Source organism: Oncorhynchus masou, chromosome 1 (assembly GCF_036934945.1).
Source record: "Oncorhynchus masou masou isolate Uvic2021 chromosome 1, UVic_Omas_1.1, whole genome shotgun sequence".
NCBI lineage: Eukaryota > Metazoa > Chordata > Actinopteri > Salmoniformes > Salmonidae > Oncorhynchus > Oncorhynchus masou.
In genome coordinates, this window is record NC_088212.1 from 66,811,094 (window position 1) to 66,835,627 (window position 24,534).

General features: G+C 42.2%; 1 long non-coding RNA gene across 1 annotated transcript in view; it reads left to right on the forward strand.

Annotated features, from left to right (window-relative positions):
* The window catches only part of LOC135548678 (uncharacterized), a 46,861-nt gene extending 25,698 nt beyond the window's left edge, over positions 1-21,163 (forward strand). The window contains exon 3 of the long non-coding RNA XR_010456871.1: positions 20,899-21,163. This is a non-coding gene — a long non-coding RNA (uncharacterized LOC135548678). The remainder of the gene's footprint in view (positions 1-20,898) is intronic.
* The last annotated feature ends 3,371 nt before the right edge of the window (positions 21,164-24,534 follow it).

Below are 24,534 nucleotides of genomic sequence, written 5' to 3' on the forward strand. Positions count from 1 at the left end.
ACATCTGTGTATACACGTTTGCTATCTATAAAACAGCCCAACACAGCCCCTATTCTAACCCATTTTAAGTAGATGGTTAAGGGAAGATAGATATGAGATACCATTGTGTATTCCTATTCGGAGGTGTCATGCCTGTGCTTTCTAAAGATATCTTTGTCTTGTCAGATGTGTTTGCTTATGACTGGGTTGGGTAGTCACCCTCTTTGTGACTGGGATAGCTTGAGATAATATATGCTTCTTGTGTAAATGAGATCACTGCAGACCAAAACTAGCCAAAGATTGGACTCCAATATTTCTCACAGATTTTGGCTTCATTCAGGTTAATATCCTAAAGGTCTTCTTTTCTTTTTTATCTCCCTATCAAATCCTTTCTGGGTAACAATTAAGAACCTTCCTGTGATTGTTTTTCAATTAAAATGGTCAAAAAGAAACAAATAGCTTCTTAGCAAAGAGCAATTTCTCAAGCAAGAATTTTGCTGGGACTGTCTGGGAGTGGTCTGAGTGGGGAGGGGGGAACTGAAAACTAGCTGTTATGGGCAAAGAGTTTGGAACTCTCTTTCTTACTGGTCTATTAAACAGGCAGACATTTCAGGCGGCCTTTTCAAACAGCTCTTACACTAAAAGGTCATTATCATAATATTCACAATTTCACTGTATTATTCAAGTTTCAAGTTTTAATGTCACATGCAGTGTACAGTGAAATGCCTTTGTAGCTAATTCAAAACCCAACAATGCAGTGATCAATAACAATGTAATACTAGAAGAAAAAAAACATAATGTAGAACAAAAACCCACAATAAATAAGAATAAGAACACAATAAAGTAAGTAAGCATACTATATACAGGGTCAGTTCCAGTACCATAGTTACAATGTGCAGGGATACTAGAGTGATGGAGGTAGATATGTATAGGGGTAAGGTGACGAGGCAACAGGATATAAGATAAACAGAGTAGCAGCAGCTTGTATGTGAGTGGGTGTGCGTGTGTCCCTCAGTCAGTATAAATGTACGTGCATATTATGTGTGTGTGAGCAAATGATGGAGCGAGTGTTTGTGTGTGCGTTGGAGTGACAGTGTGTGTGAGTGCGTAGGTCCCTGTGTGTGTGCATATTCCATCATCATAGTGTGGAAATATGTATAAAACACAAGAAAATCACGATTTTAACTGCACTGGGCCTTCATAAGGCAGTTCACAAGTGTATATGTATTGTTTCATTATTCACTTCAGAATAGAGTGTAATCCTACACGAACAACACCAGTATGGGTCTGGAAGATGTGGACACTCTCTAGGTTAGAACTTCATCAATGTCTTTTTTTTATCCTCCCTCGCAAAGTCAACAGACGGCAGAGGAGGATGATGAGGCCCTGGCTTATGGTTCTGTGTTCAGGCAGCCCACAGTCACATTTAGATTAAGAGCTACTGAATCCTCCCACAGGTGCCTTTTGACCCAGTTCGTTGACCCATTATGACCGTTGACATGATTTACCAACCTTTTGTTGTGTATCAGCACATTTCATAACAAGAGTGTTAAAATCTACATGGCTAACGTCAGGAATTTACAGATTGAACAAGTTGAGTGAACACACCATTCATTTAGCTAAACTGCCAATAGGCATAGATTAGGCACCAGTGGGAACTGTGGTTGACATCCTGGCTCCAGCCAAGCTTTCTTCTCCAGTTCCATCTTTTCCAGAAGGGCTGCAAGGATGTGTCTGGGGTGTTATCCACAGTCGCCCAATCCTGTGTCAATGTAGACTAGATGGATGAATTGGTTGCCATAGTGAAGGCATATCTGGGGCATTTACCCAGCAGGACCTTCCTCTCTCACAGACGGAGCAGATTCCCTCATTGAACCATCCATCAAAACAGTACAACCAGACTCTTACACATTCATAAATAGTTGTTTTTTCAAATCTGTTATGTAAAGCTGTGAGCAACTGGGCTCATGTGCTTGTATGGATCTTCAAACCTCAGTTTAACCAAGTCAAATGAGCTTTTGTCATGGGAGAATGTATTTTGATACAGCAACATAGACTGCTTGGTGCAGTCCAATGGTTTCTCTGTTTCACGAGCCCGCAGGAAGCAAGTTCTAGATGTCCCTCTTTCATAGTATGCCCATCAGATATCCAACAGTTTCCTATCAGTCACTTTCTATTTGAAGCATGTCCAATTCCACATACCTGTGTTCTATCTCAGAGCGGGACTTTTCATGGACAGTTGATGTGTGATCAAAACATAATTGTAAGGTAAACTATCTGAAATCGTTTGGTGAAAATATGAGACACTCGTATGTTTGTAAGAAAACGTGAGTATCTGGGAATGTGTGTGTGCTTGAATGCACCAACATGGTTCCCGTTACGGAGAACAAAGCCCTTATTTGTTCCCAACAGCCTCGTTCAGATGAAACTTCAGACTGTTATGAGAGCTACTGAAGGATTGGGGGCTTGGGTTAGCTACATGTGACTCTCTCGCTAGCAGCCTACCTTTGTCTCAGCCTATTGGAAACTATGCTGTGTATTTACTGTAGGAGAGTCGCACCAGAGGTCTTCGGATGCCTGAGAATCTAACACCTACCTATTAAACTTGACTATATTCTGTGGTCAGTCTCAATGTTTGGGAAAATGGGGCCACTGCCAGCCAGCCATACCAGATATTTTGGTGGTCTGAGCATGACATGCATGTCATATCCTCTCTATGACGCCAATAGCACTGTCTGCCCCACATCCAAACCCAGGAACAGCTGGGTCTTAGATCCATCAGGCAGGCATTGTGAAAGACTCCAACAATACAGCCATAGAGAGAGAGACTGAGGGCAAGAGATGGAGACGGTGTGTGTGTGGGGCTCAGTGTGTTCCCCTGCCACTGAGAGGCCCTGGGCTCCTGGCTCTCCTGGCTTCCTTAACAAGCGACACACACTTCATCTCAGATGTTTTCTCATTGCTGCTAAAGAGCTTTAAGCCTTCTCTCAAATAGAGCCCTTTAGGAGGGAGCAGCGGGGTCCGATTTGTCGTCTGTAAATACTATTTGGTATGCCATTGTCAACAGGGGCCTGTCCATCTGTGGGAGGCAGAAGGTCTTGATTTATCCCCTTTGTTACTCAGTTGCAGATGCATTGTCTTATTTTTAAGCGTGGGAACACCTCTATGGGGAGAACCTCTTCAGGAAAGGGCTCATTTTAATGGCTTAAGAGACTAGTCAGAATAAACAGTCAAATTAAGGTCCAACATGGAGGAAAATGAACAGAAGTGCCATTTCACTGCACCGAGAAGAGAGTTGAAGTAAAGGCAACTTCTCCAAGGAGCAGCCATGATGACAGCTCAATATGAATTTTGGAATTCAGAATTCCACTCTGAACACCAAACATCATTCCACTGTATCATTCCATAAAACAGAAAATAACATCTTCTGAAGGCTTCTGCAATAAAATGCCTCAATACTTTGAATTAGAAAATAAAAATGTCAGGCTGTTACGTTATCAGTTATAAGGGTGTGGGTCAGTTTCTTCTTTTACCATGTGTGTTATATTGTGACATATGTAAACTGGTTTTACATGTGTGGGATGACTTTTACAGACTCTGACCCTGGGTTTCCACATGCAGTTAGTTTGTTTAGCAGGAGGACCTTTGTGCAGTGTGTGTAGCTCCCCATGCTCTGTGACATGACAAATACGTTAAGGCTTATCTGAGAGGAAGTTTTGTGTTAATCTGTGTCTTGAACTGCAATAGGATGTGCTTTGACTGTTTAAAGAGAGGGCAAGTCCTATAAACCCCCACCCATGAAGAGCAAATGAGGTCCATAAACACATACAAACAACATGTTCTGGGACTAAGGACCTCAGATCCCCAGACAAAGTAAAGGCAGTGTAACTGTTTTATACAATGAGTATTTCACATTGTTATGCAATCTCATGTAATAATCAGGTGCGATTTTAGAGCAGCTGTTATTTGTTGGTGCCTGTGGTATGGCCCAGGGTTAGAGGTCAGAGCTGTCTCCAAAGGTTAAGCATGTCACTGAGGTGGTAAATATAGTTGTTTACTGGTCTCCATTTGTGTTAACCAGACTGTTATATTGACTAAACCTTTTAGGCCTACTGTAGGCCTATATCTGGAGCCTGCAGTGCCTTCAGAAAGTATTCACACCCCTTGACTTTTTCCACATTTTGTTGTGTCACAGCCTGCATTTAAAATGGATGAAATTGAGATGTTGTGTCATTGGCCAACACACAATACCCCTTAATGGCTGTCTAGCAATGATCAGCAACCAACTGGACAGAGCTTGAAGAATTAAAAAATATATATAATATTGTACAATCCGGGTGTGCAAAGCTCTTAGAGACTTACCCAGAAAGACTCATAGCTCTAAATGCTGCCAAAGGTGATTCTAACATGTATTGACTCAGGGATGTGAGTACTTATGTCAATTAAATACTTCTGACTTTCCTTTTCAATAAATTTGCAAACTTTTCTAAATAAAAAAATATGACTTTGTCGTTATGGGGTATTGTCTGTAGATGGGTGAGAGAAATAAATCTATGTAATCCATTTCAAATTCCAGCTGTAACACAAGAACATGTGGGATAAGTCAAAGGGTGTGAATACTTCCTGAAGGCCCTGTTTATCTGGTGTTGATGTTGCTCTTCATTTTGAAGTGGAAGAGCGATTGCATTGGTGATTGCAATACACTTCTGTCCAACATGTGTTTTCAGTTAATGCTTGTACAGCCATTTGTCCCTAACGCTCTTTGCAAAACATGTTGAAATTCTGTGGTATTTACTTTCTACTTAGCAGGTTGGTGTGATCATCTGCCACAGCCGCTGTAAAATGGCATCTTCCAGAGTTGTTCCAGAGTTTGAGTTTAAGCTATAGACTCAGTGATATTACGTAGATGCAGAAAGTAAACAGCATTGTGGGTTCATTTCCACAACAACTAAGAGCGCTTAAGCACGAGCATCAACGTCTCCACTGTTTTGGTGCCCTGGCTACCACGCTGTAAAAAAGTGTGAACCATGAGCACATACCGTGTGTAACTGTCTGGGAGCTAAGTCTTGCATCTCGCTCATCTCAATATGTGTGGTGCTGCACGTGGCAACGTCCTTTCACTGAGTCTACCTTTAATGACATCATAACCACGTGTGTATAATCCATATGTTATTCCTTTGAGAAATACTGAGACATATTTAATAGACAGGTACATCACAAGGACAGAACTATATACATTCTAAATAAGTATACACACGTTCATACATTTATGTCTTCATGATCATGTCATTCATACTGAATACAAGTGCAACACACACAAAAGGAAAATGGAAATGCAATAACAAGGAGGTGCGTTGCAATTAGGCAGGCACTTAGAAACCTTGTTTCGCTAAATTCCCTTGATGTGAATAAAGCTGCCTTATTTCCATAGCTATCGTAGTTAGCACCCGTAATGGGTATATTGGGGTAAAGTATAGATTTTTTACAGTTACCACCTATAATGGGTTTCCTGGGGTAAAATGCAAAATTCATGAACATTAAATAACCAGGCCTTGAATCTTAAGCCTGAGATATTGTGCTAGGCTTTGGACCTGCTCATAATATTAACAATGTCCCTGTGATTCAGATGGAATTGTTTTGCTCCTACTCATATAAAATGAACCAGCATCAGATTGGAGTTTCACCTAAGGTCATTGGCTCTCGCTGAGGCTTTCACCTCAGCTAGATCAGAGTTACGTGAACGCAGCAACCTTGAATCATGTGAAGTTCCTACTTAATGGTTTTCACCTCAGCATCTTGTCTTACATTTCCACCCTCATTCCCCGACACCACATTCACACCCAGCAACGTCCTCCAGTCACACACATACACACATATCAGTACACACTTAGGTATCAACTCAAGGACAGCACGACATACATTTAAAATAAGAATACCCACTTTATACACTTAAAGATGCACTATGCAGAAATGCTCCGCCATTTCCTGGTTGAAAAATGTGAATTGTTCAACTAGTTTCAGTTTATGTGACAAAACAAGCAAGTATAGTGTAGAGAACCAATGTACCAGTTAAACCGCTGTGAAATATATTTTTCATATCCAAAAATATAGTTTTTTCAGCTGTTTTAAAGCTGGTGTACAAAACCGAAAGTAAAAGTGAAACTTAAGAAGGTGAAGCGGAGAAATAACTAACATAGAACAAATCTATCCCTTCTTAGACTTGCAATCAATGAGAATAACATATCTGTGACTCACATTTCTATGTGAATTTAGTCGGGTTGTCCAAAAAGTTACATATTGTAGCTTTAAACCTAACATTCCATACATCAATAATACTTTGCTCTACTGAGGCAAGCCCTGATATGTTAATGTCACTGCACCATGTTCTTTAAACAATCTGAGAGATTCTCATAACACTAGTTAGTCAGTGAGCTGAGCTCTCATATCATACAGAGCATGACTGAAGTCCTTACCCTACTGAGGCTTTGCTTGCATGTTTTCTCTAAGCAGGCCCTGATATCCTAATGCCAAGGGCACATCTTATCTTTCATTTTAACCCAAACACCAGATCTGCTCAGGAGGGAGATGCTACAAGCTAATTAGGTCAGAGTGTGCTGTTTTAGTTTTAGTTTTTTAAAGCTGCTTTTGCTACTCCTTGAGTGATTTGAGATGGCAGGGAGTTTTATGCTATCACGGCTCAATATATTACTGTGCGTTGCCTTGAATTAGTTTTGGCTATAGGGACTTTGAAGAGACTTCTGATTGCATGTCTTGTGGAGCTGTCTTTCAGAGCTGTATGTTAGTTGATTGAATTAACAGTTTGGAGTTTTTAACACAATAATATTTCTTACAAAACAAAAGTGATGCAGACAATCTCTCCCCTACTTTGAGCCAAGAAAGATCAACATGCATTTTGTTGACATTAGCTCTATGTGAACAATGCAGGGCAAGATGTGCTGTTCTGTTTTGAGCCCTCTGTAGCTGTATTATGTCTTTCCCTATTACCAGGCAGTCGTCAAGATAGGATCAAACTAGAGCCTGTAGAGGACTTGTTTGATTGAGTGTGGTTTTAAGAATGATGAGCATTTCTTTATCACAGACAGGCCTATTCCCATCTCTACAACGATTGAATCAATATGCTTTGACCATGACAGTTTACAATCTAAGGTAGCACCAAGTAATTGAGTCTCCTCAACTCGCTTAATAGCTACATTTTCCATTATCAGATCCAGCTGAAGTCCAGCCCTTAGGGAATGATTTGTTCCAAATACTATGCTCTTAGTCTACTGACTAATCTAGGACTAATCTAGTCTCAGGACTAATTTATTAAAGACCACCCATTCTGAAACTAACTGCAACTCTCTGTTTAGAGTTGCAGTGATTTCACTAGATGTGGCCGCTGACGTGTATAGGGTTGAATCATCAGCATACATAGACACACAGGCTTTGTTGAAGTCTAGTGGTAGATCATTAGTAAAAATAGAAAAACAGTAACGGGTCAAGACAGCTTCCTTGCGGAATACCACACACAGCATGTTTTACTTTAGAGACGCTTCCATAAAAATCTAAAACTCTGTGTTCTGTTAGATAGCTTTCGATCCATGATATGGCAGAGAGTGTAAAGCCATAATACATACATTTTTCTACTAACAAATTATGGTCACTTATATCAAAGGCTGCACTGAAGACTAACATTACAGCTCCCACAATCTTCTTATTATCAATTTGTTTCAGCCAGTCATCAGTCATTTGTGTCAGTGCAGTACATGTTGAGTGGCTTTCTCGATAGGCATGCTAAAAGTCTGTTGTTAATTTGTTCAAAGAGAAATAACATTGTATCTGCTGGTCCAACAGTTTGCCAAGAGCCGGCAGTAGACTGATTGGTCGGTTGTTAGAACCAGTAAAGCGGAATTACTTCAGCTTCCCTCCAGGTTTGAGGACGAACAAAACATGATCCAGGTATGAGGTGGGTATGAGTTGGTGGTGTTAAGGAGGTGAGAACATGCCAGAGTAAATCACATTACAATGTTCACTACATGTTTTAATGCCATGTCTCTGTTGTTTATGTGAACAACATGCTGTGGGTTCTGCTTGGAGAGATGCTTCACCACTATCACCATGGTTCTGTTAAGTCTGTCCCTCATTGGCAGCTGCAGCCTCACACTCTGTGTCCCAACAAGTGGATTTGACTCAGCATGTTTGATACCACAAGGGCGTGTTATTGTGTCTCCGCCGTTTCCCCACGTACCAACAGAGATGGTTGTTTGGGCCAGATAAGATCCTGAAAGAATATCCACAGACCAGGGCAGAGCTTCAGTTAAGCCACCAATAACAGGACCATGAGAGAGGCCATGGAGCTGCTTAGGAAAGGGTCATGAAGTGGTCACTGAAGACCAGTAGCCAGTGGTGGTGTTACTGCTGCACTGTGTACTGGCTGTCATTACTGAAGTGTGCATTTAGCCATATAACCGTTACTGTAAATGGTTTTATGTTCTGCTATTCCTTTATTGTTCTGCGATGCTTTAGCATATTCCTCCAGTAATAACAGGTGCTCTCTGGTTGGCCGTAGCCATCCTTCAACTCTAAGGACTTCAGCCGTGTATGTCTCTTAACACCCAGGATTATGATTATTGAGCACTGCTTTACAACAAGGTGTGAATTGTAGAACAACTGTTTCTGTATCTATATTCACTTGTTTACATTTGCTTTCTTGATGCATGCAAAATACCCAGCTTGTCCTGCCTCATACTGAAACTAAAAATGATCGATCAATCCACTGGTGTCAGGAGATAATATATCCAAAATGCATAGCTAATATTTTCAAGCAGCTGAAGGGATATGATTTTCTCCTGTAATAAGAGGGTATATTCATGCTAATGACTGATATTTCCCATGTCCCCATGCTCCTCTACAAGAGATCTGGTGAGGTCTGCACCTGGTTAGAAAAGGTACAGAAGAGTGTGTGTCGCTCCAGGGGTTTGACTTGGACCTGTGACCTCTCTATAATAACACTAATCACCTACACACGCAAGGATTTGTTAAACTATTCATGGCTTAGTTCTCTCACCTGATTAGAGAAACAGGTGTAATAGTGTTGTAAAGGGAGTGTATATTACTGGAAACATTCAAAGTTTACCAGTAAACTACCAGAATTTTGGTAGCTTCAAGGTTTTTGGGTAATTTTATAAAAATGCATGTAGTGGCCTTTTTGGGTACTTCAGATTATCACAGGTGGCCTTATCACATGTACAATATATACAGTAATAAAATAAGATGATTTTAAAATATAACATTGAATGGCAAAGCTGTAAAACATTATCCTAAATATAAAGCATCAAGTTAGTGAATATCATTGGTGTTTAATATTAGGCTTTCAGCATAAGATATCCTTCAATATTTCTTTAGACTATTTATTTATTTTACTATGCCAATATATGTTTGTGGTAAATGTTATGTCATTAATTCGGGTATTTTCTCTTGAACCATATGGTCTGTCCACTAGATACTCATGGACAAATATATAAAATGTATACTATATAAGTTACCATAGATTACTGAAGATTCTGGTAACTTTGGTAAATTACCGGTAACTTTGCAACCCTAGTCTGTAAATAGGACACTTAAGTAGTGTCTTAACAAATGCTTTTCCACCCAAGTGCAGTTAGGATTTCTTTGCTTGATTATGCTTTTCACCCATCTGTGGAAACTTGCCTCAAGCAAATCCAAGTAACCTTCAGAAATGTGTAAATCTGTTTAATAAAAATGTTATTATTTCACTTATTTGAAACAGGGACAATATACAACAAAACATAAGTCTCAGAAGTGAGAAGTGATGTGTTAGCTAACATCTATTGTACACTGTGCATACAAAGTGTTTTATGTTGTTGAAACTCTCAACCTATCAATTGTAAGTAAGCCTGTCCCTTGCTCTTGGGTCTTTCTAAAATACACCTTTGGGGGATGAGTGTCCCCAGCATCTGCAGCCAAAATACAAAAGCAACAAGAACATTTTCACTGGAAACCATCAAAGGTAAATACATTTTTATTGCCGCATTAGTGTTTAACTTTTACATCATAAAAAAGGTACCACATCCACCATTTTGGGATCCTATTTCAACCCTGCCTGCACATTGTCAATGTCCCTGACCGCTAAAAGAATGTGCTCCACAAAAATCTTTGCAACATGATACAATGTCATTGTGAGTGAAACCAAACGTTTCCCCATCAAGTGATAAACATGGGGGCCGCAGCAATTGTTCAGGTGCAAGATCTTGTGAGTTTTGCCCCCGGACAAACTCTATACACTTTTATTATGGAGAGGAAGATCATTCTGTGAGGTTGAGAAACACCCAGAAATATTCATGTGTTTTTCTGTAACTTATACCAAGTGCACCCGTGGAATCCTCTGTTATGCATGATAACTGTACACCTGTATGTTATTGGAGGAGATAATTCAACCAAATGTTCAGCTGTAAAATGGCTACAATCAACCTTTCTTCACCCATGGGTGTGGTCACCAGTCTGTTACACATGTATCTTCCTCCTATGGGCTGTCAGTGTATGTAGTCTTTAATCAGACAACAGTCTATCAAAGAGAATCCATGTTGCAGCTGAACGCTGAACTCGTTAGTCTCTAAAGAAGCTTCTGCAGCAGAATTCCTTTTCCATAGAGGCGGGGATAGCGTTTGTTCTTTTCTTGAGTATTTGATCCTGCTAGCAGAGAATGGCCATAGCAGATGAGCCCTTTAGCCTTGTTGCACACATCTAAGAAGCTAGCTCGTGTCAATGGGTGAGCTGGAGCAAAAGCCTACAAGCTGCCTCAGGCGTGCATACAAAAACATACTGGCTGTGTTTCAGTATTTAAATCTGATCTGTAACTCTGACCCGTAATATTCTCAACATTCAAAGCTTGGGAAGTCTGACAACCCCAGTGAATAGGGTAACACAATAATGATGAAACATGAATAGGGCCTGGAGTATTTCCTTGTTAGGTCACAAGGTCAGGAAAGACTTGTGGCATTACAAATGATCAAATACTTCTCAACTGAGATCAGTACTACCCTTCCTTCTGCTTGATTGAACATATGCATGCAGGTGTATTTTTTCTTTTGGCACAGGCAGTAACACTCTCTCACCATAGCAGGCACACGTCTGTGAGCACAGACAAAACATCCAGAGTTGGCCGCTTCCGAAACAGGGCACATACCTGACATTCCCGCTCGTTCCCATGCCAGAGTCGATGAGTGGCGGAAATGTCCTAAATGAGGAGCGGGTCGCTAGGGGTCATGTTGAGGATTATTTCAATTGGGGGAAACAAAGATTTAGCTCCTCTGGCTCATGGCAGTAAAGCCTTATTTGTTTTTCAGCACAGTGGCAGTCACACAAACACTAATAATATTAAGTGTCTTAACCGCTTCAGAGCATGCTGCCCACTGCCATGGAGGGCTGGGCGACCACACAGTGACTTAGTAGGGTCTAGTGAACTAATCACAGATTACATTAACAGGAGAATAGAGAGTGACCACAGAGAGAGTTTGTGGAGAAAACATTATTTCCTTAACCTGCCTTCAATGATGCTCATTTGAAAGAGGTCCTCTGTGTTTAGTAAACTCTGGGTTGCTCACAAGCTTGGAGGCTGGTTTATAGTGAGCTCTAAAATACCCCCATAAACTCTCCTCTCCATTTCATTCAGTAGCCTGACCTCTGGGTCTGCACCAACTGCCCTGACCAGAGCTGCCCAGTGAACGAGGCCACAGCCTGGGGCATGACCTCCAGCGTTGCAGGTGCTGCTCCTCCCCTCCGCCTGGGAGCCCTACATTTTAAGTCAGTGCTCCAATACTAAATACGGCGCCACAATGAGACCCCTGAGGCAGCAAGGGGAGGGTGTCAGTCAAGACAATGGTGAGAATGAGTCACGGCCGTGAAACCAAGCGGCGTCTGTGTTTTGGTTGGCCCCACCTTGTTGTGGCCTGTGTTTTAGCTGTCATCTGTCATCTGTCAGCAGCATGTGCAGTTGATTCATTAAATCGAGCATTGAGTGAGAGGCTTTGGGGTGGTAATTGGGAGTGTTCAAACTTGTAAGTGCAGGTTACATCAGGTGAGCACCACTTGGCACTCGGATGACGCTAGTTTCCCTGCAGCGGGGCAGTCAAGTGGATCTGCTGCAGTTGACATTCAGTCATTGTAAATGGGGAGTGTTGCATTCTAAATAGGAGCTGTGCTAATTGCCCCAGGTAAGAGACTGTGTTAAGCTGATTAATATGTAACAGCACATTAGAGATGTGAAAGTCTTAGTCATCCTAACACGTGGCTTTTAATCTCCAACTGTCCTCTCATGGCAGGCATCACACACTGCAACAAAGTTTCACAGCATCTCTCCCCTCTAGGATGACAATAAATAGCCTTTGTTGATGAGTTTGTTTAGATGTCAATTGTTTACTGTAGACCAGAGAATGAATGACTAGTGGAACCAGCGTGGTTGTGATGCTGTCAGTCAGTCAAAGCAATAGGGTTTTCGTCCCTCCAGTATTTTAGACATGAATCACACTGATGAAACATCTTTAATTGCTTATCGGTTCAAAGTGATATGAGTCATTTAAAAAAAGTTACATCACTACAGTAACAATGAAATCTGGGTCCATATAACAGCATTACTGGGCCCTAATGTCCTGAGAGCTTCTGCAGAACGTTTAATCAAGGTATAGAACAGTACAGAACAGGTCGACAGTGTGTGAGGTCAATACTGCATTGCCCATACACCCTGTACCTATAAAACCCAGTGAGACGTGGGCCAGTGGGCCTGGCTGTGTCGGTGGCAGGCCTGGGACACGTCTGCTCCTAACGGATGTGACAGCCGCGGTGTGAGTGGGAGGGGCCGTATAGCACCACACTGTGCTAGAGGTCAGAGGTCACATCACAGGCCTGCTTGATTAACACACCTGTCGCTGGAATAACTAGTCTTAATGAGCATAGTACCACTGGTTCCAGTCTGATACCGGTGGGCTCCTGAGTCCCTCAGTCCAGAGTGCTTGGGCTGAGTGGCGTTTGGTGAAACCTTAATGGAAAGCTTGGCTCTCAAGTTCCTTCCTTCATTAGTGACTCCACCGCAGGGCTCTTTCTGCAGGGGAACAAAGGGACCTAGCAACACAAAGTGACACATTCCTGGGGTTAAGGAGTGTTGAAAGATTGTGCCGTTAAAAGAGACACAATATCTCCTGACGTGAGAGGCAATTTCTTTCATAGGTTGTTCAATTTACCTCAGTTTAAGGGGCCACATCGTTTTTTCTCCAATCTACTGTAATTTCAAGATGTACACTATATATACATAAGTACGTGGACACCCCTTCAAATGAGTGGATTCGGCTATATCAGCCACACCCGTTGCTGACAGGTGTATAACATCGAGCACACAGCCATGCAATCTCCATAGACAAGCATTGGCAGTAGATTGGCCTTACTGATGAGCTGAGTGACTTTCAACGTGGCACCGTCATAGGATGCCACCTTTCCAAGTCAGTTCGTCAGATTTCTGCGCTGTTAGAGATGCCTCGGTCAACTGTAAGTGCTGTTATTGTGAAGTGACATCAACCCCATCGAACACATTTGTGCTGAATTGGAATGCCAACAGCGAGCCAGGCCTAATTGCCCAACATCAGTGCCTGACCTCACTAATGCTCTTGTGTCTAAATGGAAGCAAGTCCCCAACACAATGTTCCAACATCTTGTGGAAAGCCTTCCCAGAAGAGTGTTATGACAAAAATAGGGGACCAACTCCATATTAATGGCCATGATTTTGCAATGAGATTTATCAACAAGTAGGTGTCCACATACTTTTGGTCATGTAGTGTATACGCAGCAGGAGAAAGCCATCTCTAGCCTATATGAGAGAGTTGTTATAGCCCTGTGGTTCATTTTCTACCTCTGAATGGGCCTCAACACGGGAATAGCCTTTAAAGTGTAGTTAAAATAGCTATGGAGGAATAGGACAATATGTAGGGGACCTGGGTCTCAAAAGGCCTATATCTGCATCGCTGTCCTGTGTCTGGGTCAGGAAAGCTGCGGGAGTTTGGTGTGGTTCGAAACAACCCTGGAAAATGACATCAATCCCTCTTCCCATGCACTGATTTCCTTTTAGGTTACACCTCCATTAGATACTAAATGGACTTGGATTCTCAATTTAGAACCAAAGGTGACCTCATCCTACAAGCACCATGACTGGCACAATGATTACCATAGATACTGGCCTTTTAAAAGCATTATTTTATGATGTTTTCTCCCTGGCTGTCATCCTAATGAGACAGAGTGGAGCGTAATAAGTTCCTATCTCTCTTTTAAAGAGCTGATAAACTGACATGATGAAGTCAGAGGGGTCCTGGCCCTCAGAGCATGCTGCCATTATACACCCCCATTTCCCAACTGTTACCCCCAATGACCCTGGAGCAAATAGAGGCTCAGGGCTGACCTCTGCCTCTCAGACCAGATCCCAGAACAAAGCCCTGTCCTGTACCATTGTGTGCGCCTCCCATTTGTGCATGTGTGTGGAAACTCGCGTGAGTGTGTGCATGCGTGTTCGTACGTGAGTGCAAAAGTCTGAGCTTATGCCTGTGTGTGGGTAGAGTTAGAGTATAATGCCGGCAGATGAAGGGAGGTGGAGAGGGTTATCAGAGAGCCCACTGGGGGAAACACTGTTGAATATGATTCGGTTGGAGGCTGCTGGGAACCCCAACCTCATTAAAGCAGCCCAGTATAGAGGAATGTCTGAGAGAAGAGGACCAGGACCCTCAAGATTCCTCCACTGCCTCTCAGGTGGCTGTAGTGGTCTACAGCCCCTGCCAGATGGGACCACCCTCTCCAGTAGCGTGGGAAACAAACACCAGAAGAGTCACACCTGTAAAACAAAAGGAAAAGAATACGCTCATTTTTCGCATGGGTAAAATAATGCATCTTAATCTGACATGACACATAGAATATTTCCTTGCAAGTCCTGTGGCAAAATTATGTTCCTATGTGTAACAATGCATGCAATGGAAACAGAGCCACCTGAGAGAGTTCAGTACAGTGAAAAGCATTTGGATGTTTTTAAGAAGCAGGAAGACTACCATTCACATGTCATGTGATACAGCACTTCCTCTTGTCTGATAATGATGGTGCTCCAGATTCTCCACCATTACCATGCATTTTAGATGGCTCAGGTTTCTCTGAGGAGGCAGAGAAAGGAAATGAGAAGCCTTGGTTATGTAACGCAATAACTCACAGGGCTGAGGTGTTTTCTTCAAGATAAAAACCTGGGAACATGAAGTTACTTTGTTCTCTTTATAAGTGCTAGGGAGAACAATCAAGCTGCAACCCTTGCAGTATATATACAGTAAACACAAAACATATGTGGACACCTGCTCGCCGAACATCTCACTCCAAAATCATGGGCATTAATGTGGAGTTGGTCCACCCTTTGCGTCTATAATAGACTCCACTTTCAGGGAAGGCTTCCCACAAGATGTTGGAACATTGCTATGGGGACTTGCTTCCATTCAGCCACAAGAGCATTAGTGAGGTTGGGCACTGATGTTGGGAGATTAGGCCTGGCTCGCAGTCGGCATTCCAATTAATCCCAAAGGTGTTCGATGGGGTTGAGGTCCGGGCTCTGTGCAGGCCAGTCAAGTTCTTCCACACAAATCTCGACAAACTGTTTCTGTACGGACCTCACTTTGTGCACAGGGGCATTGTTGTTCTGAAACAGGAAAGGGCCTTCCCCAAACTGTTCCCACAACGTTGGAAGCACAGAATCATCTAGAATGTCATTGTAAGCTGTAGCGTTAAGATTTCCCTTCACTGGAACTAAGGGGCCTAGCCCGAACCATGAAAAACAGCCCCAGACCACTATTCGGTCCCTTCTGTGAGCTTGTATGGCCTAGCACTTCGTGGCTGAGCCATTATTGCTCCTAGACTTTCCACTTCACAATAACAGCATTTACAGTTAGCTGAGGCAGCTCTAGCAGGGCAGAAATTTGACAAACTGACCTGTTGGAAATGTGGCATCCTATGACAGTGCCACATTGAAAGTCACTGAGCTCATCAGTAAGGAAATAGCTGAATCCACAAATGCGTGTCCACATACTTTTGTTTATATAGTGTGTATATATACAGTTCCTGTCAAAAGTTAGGACACACCTACTCATTTAAGGGTTTTTCTTTATTCTACGTTGTAGAATAATAGTGAAGACATCAAAACTATGAAATAAGACATATGGAATCATGTAGTAGCCCCCCCAAAAAATTAAGTAGCCATATTTTGCCTTGATGACAGCTTTGCATACTCTTGGCATCCTTTCAACCAGCTTCACCAGGAATGCTTTACCAAAGGTCTTGAAGGAGTTTACACATATGCTGAGCACTTGTTGGCTGCTTTTCCTTCACTCTGCGGTCCAACTCATCCAAAAGCATTCCAATTGGGTTGTGGTCGGGTGATTGTGGACACAAGGTCATCTGATGCAGCACTCCATCTCTCTCATTGGTCAAATAGCCCTTACACAGCCTGGAGGTGTGTTGGGTCTTTGTCCTGTTGAAAAACAAATGATAGTCCCACTAAGCGCAAACCAGATGGGATGACGCATCGCTGCAGAATGCCATGTTGGTAAAGTGTGCCTTGAATTTAAAAAAAATCACTGATAGTCACCAGCTAAGCACCCCCCACACCATCACACCACCTCCTCTATGCTTCATGGTGAGAACCACACATGCGGAGATCATCCGTTCACCTACTCTGCGTCTCACAAAGACAAGGCGGTTGGAACCAAAAATCTCAAATTTGGACTCATCAGACCAAAGGACAGATTTCCATCGGTCTAATGTCCATTACTCGTGTTTCTTGGTCCAAGCAAGTCTCTTCGTATTATTGGTGTCCTTTAGTAGTGATTTCTTTGCAGCAATTCGACCATGAAGGCCTGATTCACACAGTGTCCTCTAAACAGTTGATGTTGATATGTGTCTGTTACTTGAACTCTGTGAAGCATTTATTTTGTCTGTAGTCTGAGGTGCAGTTAACTCTAATGAACTCTGGGTCTTCCTTTACTGTGGGGTCCTCATAAAAGCCAGTTTCATCATAGTGCTTGATGGTGTTTGCGACTGCACTTGAAGAAACTTTCAAAGTTCTTGAAATGTTCCGCATTGCCTGAACTTCATGACTTAAAGTAATGATGGACTGTTGTTTCTCTTTGCTTATTTGATCTGTTCTTGCCATAATATGGACTTCTTCTGTATACCACCCCTACCTTGTCACAACACAAATGATTGGCTCAAACGCATTAAGAAGGAAAGAAATTCCACAAAATAACTTTTAACAAGGCACACCTGTCATTTGAAATGCAGATGGCTACCTCATGAAGCTGGTTGAGAGAATACCAAGAGTGTGCAAAGCTGACATCAAGGCAAAGGGTGTCTACTTCAAAGAATCTCACATATAAAATATATTTTGATTTGTTTAACACTTTTTTGGTTACTACATGACTCCATATGTGTTATTTCATAGTTTTGATGTTTTCACTATTATTCTACAATGTAGAAAATAGTACAAATAAATAAAAACCCTTGAATGAGTAGGTGCATCCAAACTTTTGAATGCTACTGTATGTATGTATGTATGTATGTATGTATGTATGTATGTATGTATGTATGTATGTATGTATGTATGTATGTATGTATGTATGTATGTATGTATGTATGTATGTATGTATGTATGTATATTCTATAAGAGGAGTTAGAAGTTCCACTCTGGGCCTACCATGCATGTCTTAGACCTCTAAAAGCCACAAGGCTGTTTCCCCACATTCCCTCTTCAGGCCAGGGTAACATTCTCACAGGGTTGGGCAATATATTGTGAATACTGGTATACCGGTATGGATTTTTACAATATGAAAGTTCAACAAATTGGACTACTTCACTGTCAGTTTTGGCCTAGATTGGTTGAGAATAAAACCATCAGAATGGAGAAAGCCTATTAATTCATTTGTTACCATTCTAAGGTCACGCACTGCTCATAAAACATACTTGGAACTTGTGTTATTCAGAAGCATAAAATACTGTTGTCGTGTCTTTACTTTCATTAACGGAAGACTTATAGTTTTTATCAAAGGTTCTCTGTAATTAGCATTTCGTGATTAACTAATCAGGCAAATATAATTAACTAGGAAGTCGGGGCACCAAGGAAAATATTCAGATTACAAAGTTATAATTTTCCTAATACAACTTTTCAGATATATTTTAATATCTGATCAATTAGTCTTCTTCATTAATTAATTATTTATTTTACCTCACATTAGTCTCATTCCAAACGTCGTAAATTCTTGATCTGCAGGAACCCAGTCTTTACTATGAGTCATCCATATATCAATTGTCTTAAAATCATTTATTTATTAACTAACTAAACAATCACAGAAGTGCACACAGAAGCAAACAAAGTAAATATGGTTACAAGAAATGATAGGGGAATGTGCCCTAGTGGGCTAAACCGGCATGGCGGCTTGTTAGACAGAAGGGAAGTGGGTGTCGACAGATAAGACACTAAAGATGATAATTATAACAATTGAAATGCTAATCCTTTGCACATGGACGCTCACTCATTAGGGAATAATTGCAATCAATATATATATATTTACGCTCAGTGTGTCGTCGGGATCTCTGTTGAAAAGTTTGTTTCTGTTGGAGAGTCTGTCCTCCCTCTCGCTCTCTCTGTCATGGTTAGGATGAATAGTTCAGAGTGACATTCATTCATGTTGTTGTAGAATGGATGTTTCGGCAGTTGTCGGTCTTCGCATTCAATGATACCCGAATTTCTAGCTGCAGACTAGTAATTAACATCAAAGATTTGTTCTTATTCTGTCTGTATCAATATTCTAAGAGTTTAACCATGTGTGGAGGCAAACTGGTCTGGTCTCAAACCTTGGTCCCCTCGTGGTGAGGTAAGCTGGTCTCAACCTTAGTCCTCTGGTAATCGAGAGAAACGTGGTCTGGTGATAGAAAACCCGGGTGGGGGTTTTATTCGGAAGAGCAGAAAAGGGCCTGTCCCAGGATGCCGGACCATAATTGTGCTAGTGAGCGGTCCTCTGATTTAGTAAAACCCCAAAGGGAATTGGAGTTTCCTTCATTAAACAGTCCAAAATCACATTACACAATTTCACAAACAGTATCATCCACGCTCATTCATCTTATACAACAATTAGATGTAAGCCTCATATCTGAGGCTATTTTATAAACAGCGTTATGGTAATGTGGCCGTATTGTCTCTCATGAGTTTCACAAAATTGTACCAAACAGACCAGTTCGTAGCTGGATTCTTCACCGATCTTTTATACCTTCTCCAGAACATAAATGTTGTTCGAACCTCGAGTTCTGTGAGGTGGAAGAAATTTCTTTGTTCTCTCTATGAAAACTCTCTCTCTCTATACTGTGGCCATGAGGAGATAATCTCCTCCAGGAATTTACAACCTGAGGTCGCAGCAGCCTGAGTGTAGGAGACAGAGAGAGGGGGATTGTGCTCGCTGTACCCAAAGAGGGCAACGTCATGACACTGTCAAATACCGCCATACTGTCAAAAACAGGGGGTAAAGAATGTCATATGATATTATTTTAATTTTATTTATTTTAATTTTACCCCCCCTTTTTCGTGGTATCCAATTGTTGTTAGTAATTACTATCTTGTCTCATCGCTACAACTCCTGTACGAGCTCGGGAGAGACGAAGGTTGAAAGCCATGCATCCTCCGAAACACAACCCAACCAAGCCGCACTGCTTCTTAACACAACGCGCCTCCAACCCGGAAGCCAGCCAAACCAATGTGTCGGAGGAACCACCGTGCACCTGGCTACCTTGGTTAGCACGCACTACACCCGGCCCGCCACAGGAGTCACTGGTGCGTGATGAGACAAGGATATCCCTACCGGCCAAACCCTCCCTAACCCGGACAACGCTATGCCAATTGTGCGACGCTATGCCAATTGTGCGACGCCCCGTGGTCCTCCCAGTCGCGGCCTGCTGCGACAGAGCCTGGGCGGGAACCCAGAGTCTCTGGTGACACAGCTAGCGCTGCAATGCAGTGCCGTAGACCAGTGCGCCACCCGGGAGGCCTGTCACATGATATTTTGGCCATATCGCCAAGCCCTACACGTTTAGGGTGAAAGCTTTCCGCACAGTCATCATAAAAGCTTCCCTGTCACCAACGAGCTGAGATGTTTGCTCTAAAAAGAGGCATAGTCATTATTCTCTAGGTTTAGTATTGTATACTGCATTCCTACCTGGCTATAGGATGTTTGAGGCATTGGAAATGTACATCTTATGACTACATCTCCTCATCCACAGGATGTAACCTTGACTGAACCTAAACAAATGCAGCTTCTTTTCAAGATGAATTCTGTCCTGATCACAAAGCAAAACAGAAATTGCTATAAAGATCATGATGATAAATGGATTGAGGCATTTCTTGTAATCCAGCAGGATCATTATTTAAGTTACTCCTCTCTCTGGTCTGGTCCATCGAGGGTCAACAAAGATAGCGGTAATGTTCCTCTACTCCCCCGGCTTAACTGCCAGATTCAATATATTGTGACGTGAGTTTGTACACAGTATATTGGTTTATTGATGAGGTTATAATTCTCTGGGACATTCTCAGCGACATGAAGATCCAAACAGACAGCCCACCCTGTCTGCACTGCCTGTCCCAGTCAGATCCCATATGGCCAGGGAAATGTGTTTGGGTAGAGTAGGACTGGATTCTCTCCCCTTTTCCTAGTCGGTGGTGGGACCAGGTCTGTCTCTGTGACTAAATACGTTTTTTGGCTGTCAGAATCCATTCGGTTTTCTGTTCTCTCATTTCCACCTTTTACTTTTACTTTTCTTATTCTAATTCCCTTTCCATTTCTCTCTTCACAGAACAATTGGATTGGCTAGCAAGTTGAGCTGAGCTCTTGTGGTCCATTCAACAGGAGCAGATGTGGAGCTCTGCACTCAGTCCATCAGCGTCAGGCAGAGGTGTGTCTGGACCTTAGAGTTTGTAGTGGTATTAGAGGCTGTGTGTATTATCCATGTGCTTGGTCAATGGCCTGTCCTGCTTATCTACCTGCAGTGGGCCTGCACAGCCTGCAGCTGAAGAGCAGCTCAGCATGGTCATTTCTGCATGGTCATTTCTCTTCACATACCATGGACTGCCAGACAAAGGGCAGGCAGGCTGCAGCAGCTGCTTAACACGACACAAGGCTGCAGCAGCTGCTTAACACAACACATTATCAAGTCAGAGAGTTGGGGCAAAATAGTGTTTTTCCCCCGAGGCCAATTATTCATGAGATGCAGCAGAGGAAGCAGTCAGGTCTCAGCAGGCAGAGGGGATGTTGGAAAACGTAGACAAACTGAGCTCTATGTGCAGAGCCTGTGACAGGTTTCCACTGCACATGGGTTGTTTTTAACCCAGCTTTTATGTGCATGTCCTGTATGTCACCAAACGAGTTCATTCATAACACAGGGCCATAAATGAGGGAGAACATTCATAGCCTACTGTAACTGTGAACTGTTGAAACGTGTTATACTAAACAGGACAGTTGGTATATAAGATGTATATAATGTCAAGTTCCACCATCTTGTTCTCTCAACACTCTCACAGACATTAGTGCAAGTTTTATTGATTATTATTACACAAGTAGAAATAAGGTGAAAAACAGCCCATGTGACAGTCCTTCTAGATTCTAGATATAGGCAGTATTATTATGATTCATCTAAGATCTAAGAGGAGTAGTGGAGTGAACCCCAAATCCCCAAATAAACCACACATGATGAAATCCTACCTTTAACTCATCATTTGGTTCTTTATTTCCTGTTGTCTCCCTGAGAAAAAAAATAAGCTATTTCCTGTTGTATTTCTGAGCTGAATTTCATATTCAGTGTCTTTCAAATGCATTCTGCATTATGTTGAAGTGCTGTTAGTGCCTGAAGGGATAGGACACCTCGGGACTTCAGTTCTATGTGCCTTCTATTATTCAGGGTGGTAATACAACCCTTTATTTCAAGCAACACTAAGACTTTTCATTGTCTTTATCTCTGAACTAAAATAACTCTTTACTTCAAACATCAGGTGCCTTCACTATCAAGAAGTACAAAATACTGTACAAAAGATCCATGATACTCCAACATGTCATTTTATTATATTGTCTATACTTAGAACCACTTAAAATAGAAAAGGAAATGGAATGAATTGATAGCATAAGGTGGATGTACCTGTATTGACTGGTATTGACTGGTATTGACTGCCAGTGTGGGATCCTAAGCTCTGACTCAGCCATGCTTCGTGTGCATTCCTTTTTCACTGAGAGGCACACACAGTATCTCTCTGGCGCCACTGAAAGCCACATCCTTTCATGCATGTTTGCCTGTCGCCCCTCATCTTCTCCTACGTGCTCTGCCTTCAGCACACGTTTAGAAATACCCTGTTTGCATGCACTGCAATCACTACCTTTGTTGTCCCTTTTATACAGAGCTGTCACCGAGATGGCAACTGCTAAGCGAGACAAACAACACATCCCAGAATCACCCCAGAAGTCACAGGCTCTGAGACATGAGGGGTTCAAGACACATTGTTCAGAATGAGCTGCCCATTGCACACTCCCCAAACTCTCTTCAATTATACCACACAGTGAAGCTGCATTGTGAGGTTCCAGTAATGTAATCCCCCTAAATCAAAATGCAAATCAGGCCTTTTCTCAATCCGCTCCCCTCTTTTTTGAAGATGGCTAGCTGTGATGGTGTTCTTGTGCTTTGTGGGGGAAGAAACCTTACTTTCACTGTTTATCGTAAGTCAAGACACAAAACAGGTCATAAACTCTACAAGTTCACTCCCTATGCCACACAGTTGTCAGTATGGGAAAAAAACGAATTCTAGTGCATCGTCTGGATGTATGGTAATATGATTATTGATAGTAGCACATGTAAACAGTATATAATGTTACGGTATTGGAATGTTTGCCATAGAATGTAGTATGGGACATAATATCACATTTGATTCTGTCACAAAGAGATTAAGATTAACATACCAATCATTTATTTTTTATTTTTTTATTTCACCTTTATTTAACCAGGTAGGCTAGTTGAGAACAAGTTCTCATTTACAACTGCGACCTAGCCAAGATAAAGCAAAGCAGTTTGACACATACAGCAACACAGAGTTACACATGGAATTAACAAACATACAATCAATAACACAGAAGAAAAAGTCTATATACAGCATGTGCAAATGAGGGAGGACAAGGAAGGTAAGGCAATAAATAGTCCATGGTGGCGAAGTAATTACAATATAGCAATTAAACACTGGAATGGTAGAATGTGCAGAAGATGAATGTGCAAGTAGAGATACCCAGGTGCGAAGGAGCAAGATAAGTAAATAAATACAGTATGGGGATGAGGTAGTTGGAGGGGCTATTTACAGATGGGCTATGTACAGGTGATGTGATCTGTGAGCTACTCTGACAGCTGGTGCTTAAAGCTAGTGAGGGAGCTAAGAGTCTCCAGCTTTAGTGATTTTTGCAGTTCATTCCAGTCATTGGCGGCAGAGAACTGGAAGGAGAGGCGGCCAAAGGAAGAATTGGCTTTGGCGGTGACCAGTGAGATATACCTGCTGGAGCACGTGCTACGGGTGGGTGCTGCTATGGTGACCAGTGAGCTGAGATAAGGCGAGACTTGTAGATGACCTGGAGCCAGTGGGTTTGGCGACGAGTATGAAGCGAGGGCCAGACAACGAGAGCGTACAGGTCGCAGTGGTGGGTAGTATATGGGGCTTTGGTGACAAAACTGATGGCACTGTGATAGACTGCATCCAATTTATTGAGTAGAGTGTTGGAGGCTATTTCCTGCAGTTAGCATTCCAATGCCGAATAAACAAGAGATGTTGTTGTTCCCCATACAGCTCCAAACTTCTCCAGAGTGAGAGGACCACCAGACCTCATGACAGGCCATGCGAAAACTGTAAACCTCCCATTCAGCCAGCCAGCTATTTACACAACTGACTGAGGGGCCAGGCCCGGGTGTTTTCATACACTGATAAATGGTGCAAAGACGTGATGAAAAGAGAGGGGAGATGAACCCTGCACCGCCTCATGTATTTCTCTCAGTGGACCTCATGGTGTATGGCACCTCTGGCAGCTCCTTACACTCAGGTCCTAATGAGCTCCATATAGTGAGGGGCCTCTCCCATGCCTGGTCAGGTCCATAGGGTCTCTGGTTGTTGTTTCTGTGTGTGGGATGTTGTGCAGACGGCCACTGTAGCCATGTCAGAAGATCATTAACATGGAAGCCAGATGGAATGGATGTTTTGCCATGACTTTGTAACCCTTTATGTCGGATCTGTGGTGGAATTACTGTAGATTGTTAGTGTAAACCACTGATAGGATTAGATAGATTTGATTTGACTATTAGTCACATGCACAGTCGTAGGTTTAATCGCAGGGTACAGTGAAATTCTTATGCAGGTTAAAAAAAGAAGTGAATGAGAGTAATAAATCAAATAAAAAATACAATACAAATATA